General features: G+C 48.9%; 1 protein-coding gene across 1 annotated transcript in view; it reads left to right on the top strand.

The window, feature by feature from the left end:
- The first annotated feature begins 1940 nt into the window (after nt 1–1940).
- shank3b (SH3 and multiple ankyrin repeat domains 3b) overlaps nt 1941–3397 on the top strand; it is a 146492-nt gene continuing 145035 nt past the window's right edge. The window contains exon 1 of the mRNA XM_061715197.1: nt 1941–2035. The gene's annotated coding sequence lies outside the window, so the exon portion shown is untranslated. The remainder of the gene's footprint in view (nt 2036–3397) is intronic.

Consider the following 3397-nt stretch of genomic DNA (forward strand, 5'->3'; position numbering starts at 1 on the left):
GCCTATGGAGCCAAATCAAGGCCAAAAGTTTTGCTAATTTGAAAATAAAATTTGAACCTGAAAATTCTTTTTTACAGTTTCAATTTAATTTTTTTCAGTATCAGATCTTTTTTTCAGTTTCAAATCTTTTTTTCAGTTTCAAATCTTTTTTTTTCAGTTTCACGTCTTTTTTTTCCAGTTTCACATCTTTTTTTTCAGTTTCACTTTTTTTTTCGGTTTCAAATTTTTTTTTCAGGTTCAGACTTTTGGCCCCGATCTGGCGTGGGGGGCGTGGCATCAACGGAGAGGGGCGTGGCATCATGAGTGACAGCTAAAGAGAGAAGGCGGGGGACGTTCCTCAGTCATGTTGCCTTCAGGAAACGTAGGCTGCAGAAGTTATCAGTAGAAGTTGATTCAACACTGTATATACACCATATTCACGTGATTGGCAGTGGAAAAAACTGATATTAGTGACACGTTTCTGTTTGAAAGGCTGTTTTAGACCGTACTTGGTAGTATGTGGAAGTGGGAAATGTCAAACTTTAAAGTGTGGCTGTTGAACTGTACACCTGCATAGTTTATTGCTTTTATACTGCGATTGGTGCCAAGTATGGTCTAAAACAGCTTTTTAAACAGAAATGTGTCACTAATATCAGTATTTTCCACTGCCAATCACGTGAATATGGTGTATATACAGTGTTGAATCATACTTCTACTGATAACTTTTGCAACCCACGTTTCCTGAAGGCAACATGACGGAGGAACGTCCCCCGCCTTCTCTGTTATGCTGTCACTCATGATCCCACGCCCCTCTCAGTTGATGCCACGCCCCCCACGCCAGATCCGGGCCAAAAGTCTGAACCTGAAAAAAAAAGACGTGAAACTGAAAAAAAAAGATTTGAAACTGAAAAAAAAAGACGTGAAACTGAAAAAAAGATTTGAAACTGAAATAAAAAGATTTGAAACTGAAAAAAAGATCTGATACTGAAAAAAATAAAATTGAAACTGTAAAAAAGAATTTTCAGGTTCAAATTTTATTTTCAAATTAGCAAAACTTTTGGCCTTGATTTGGCTCCATAAACGCCCGCCCTCCAAATCTACATTTAGATACTCTAGGAACTACGACTAAACCTGCACTCTGAGAGCGGAGAGCTCTGCCAGGAACATAAGGCTCTATCAGGTCTTGTAAATACTGCGGAACTAAGCCGTTTTGGGCTTTATATGCAAGTAATACAGTTTTAAATTTGATTCTGAATTTTACGGGTAACTAACTAATGGATTAGTTAGTACATTAGTCGAACTAATTAGTACATTAGTTAGTACATTTGTGAATGAAACATTTCTCCGTTTGTGAATTTAAACAAGTAAGTTCTGGTTTGTGTTTTTACAGGTTTTTTTTACCTTATGGGCCGTTGGGCTCTGGTCACATGACCTCCCTGCTACCCTGGGGGGGGCGGGGCTCTGGTCACATGACCTCCCTGCTGCCCTGGGGGGGGCGGGTCCACGTGTCCCCCCCCGGTCACATGACCCCCCCCAGCCGCGCTCTGATTGGCCGCTGGGCTGGGTTTGAATGTGTGGAGTGAGTCGTTGACGCCGATTCCTCCGGCTGCTGCTGATGGAGGAGGCTGAGCGGTTGCCATGGCGACGGGGCCGCGCCTCCATCCCACGCTGCCCCCCCCGTCCTCTCTCTCCCCCCCCCATCCACGCCGGGCGAGCGAGACCTGAATCACCGGGAGAGAGAGAGAGGTGTGTTTCTAACCCACGCAGGAGTGGGAGCTGCACACACACACACACACACACACACACACACACACACACACACACACACACACACACACACACTGGTGTCTGCGGGGGCTGGAGCTCCTCTCCTCTTCCTCTTCTCTTCCTCTTCTCTTCCTCCCCCCCCACTGCTCTTCGTCTCAGATTCACCTCCTCCTCATCCTCCTCTCCTCCATCAGTCCTCACTTCTTCTTCATGGACGAGTCCGTCTCCCTCTCCTTCTCCTTCTTTTTCTCCTTCTCCTCCATGGATGATCATCTTCTTCTTCTTCTGGGTGAGTCTCTGCATGTGTTTAACTTTAAAACTGTTCCCTCTTTCTCCTCTTCGTCGTCGTTTCCTCAACTCTGCAGCTTCTCGTCCTCCTCTTCCTCCTCTTCCTCCTCTTCCTCCTCGTCCTCCTCTTCCTCCTCTTCCACTCCTACTTCTCTTGGACGAAGGTTTTCTGCTTATTTCTTCTCCATCTTTTCTTCTCTCTCTTCACATCCCTCTCTTCTCCTCTCGTCTCCTGCCGTCCCTCGTTCCCCCGACTGTCGTTGGTACTTCATGTTCCACCTTGCCTTCATCTCCTCCTTCCTCTTCCTCATCCCTTATTCCCTTAACCCCCCCCATCCTGTAAGGACCGGTATCGAACCCTCAACCTCTAACCGGTTAGCGGTTCAGGTTAGAGGTTAGAGGAACCTGTTTGGAGCCGAGATTCTGAAACTACAGAGACTTTTACCGTCGTTCAACTTTCACCTCAGAACCAGTTCCAGGGAAAACAGATTACTGGATCTCCTGGATCTCCTGGATCCTGGAGGGGAAGTTCTGCTGCAGGGTCTACGGGGGCTCAGGTCCTCAGGTCCTCAGGTCCTCCAGGAGCTTCTCCCAGAGCTGGATTCTGGACATTCTGAGTTCACCTGAAGGTTTTGAGGTCGTGTCCTGAGAGGGTTTGGTCTTTCTGGAATCATCTCTGAAGGATGAGGGACGTTCTCCTGAAGTGGACCAGGTCCTGAAGTGGACCAGGTCCTGAAGTGGACCAGGTCCATGACCAGGTCCTCCCCGGCTCTCAAACCCTTTTAGCTTGTGAGCGGCGCCAGAACAGCCGATACGTGGATCTGTAGAGCCGAGAGGCTTCGGGATTCTCTGGACCAACGACTGGAGCCGCTGCGGTTACCAGGAACCGGCGGTTACCAGGAACCGGCGGTTACCGGGATCTGGCGGTTACGCCTGCAGGAACCGGCGGTTACCAGGAACCGGCGGTTACGCCTGCAGGAACCGGCGGTTACCAGGAACCAGCGGTTACCGGGATCTGGCGGTTACGCATGCAGGAACCAGCGGTTACCAGGAACCGGCGGTTACCAGGAACCGGCGGTTACCAGGAACCGGCGGTTACGCCTGCAGGAACCGGCGGTTACCAGGAACCAGCGGTTACCGGGAACCGGCGGTTACGCCTGCAGTAACCAGCGGTTACCAGGAACCGGCGGTTACCAGGAACCGGTGTTTACCAGGAACCGGCGGTTACCAGGAACTGGCAGTCCTCAGCTCCAATTCACAGACTTTCGAAAACAACCCAGCAACAATAATTTGGGATTTTGTAAAAGGACCCCTTACCTCTGAATAATTTGGATAGAAGTCACTGGTGTGTCGTTGGTCTGGA

The sequence above is a fragment of the Cololabis saira genome, chromosome 23 (assembly GCF_033807715.1).
Source record: "Cololabis saira isolate AMF1-May2022 chromosome 23, fColSai1.1, whole genome shotgun sequence".
NCBI lineage: Eukaryota > Metazoa > Chordata > Actinopteri > Beloniformes > Belonidae > Cololabis > Cololabis saira.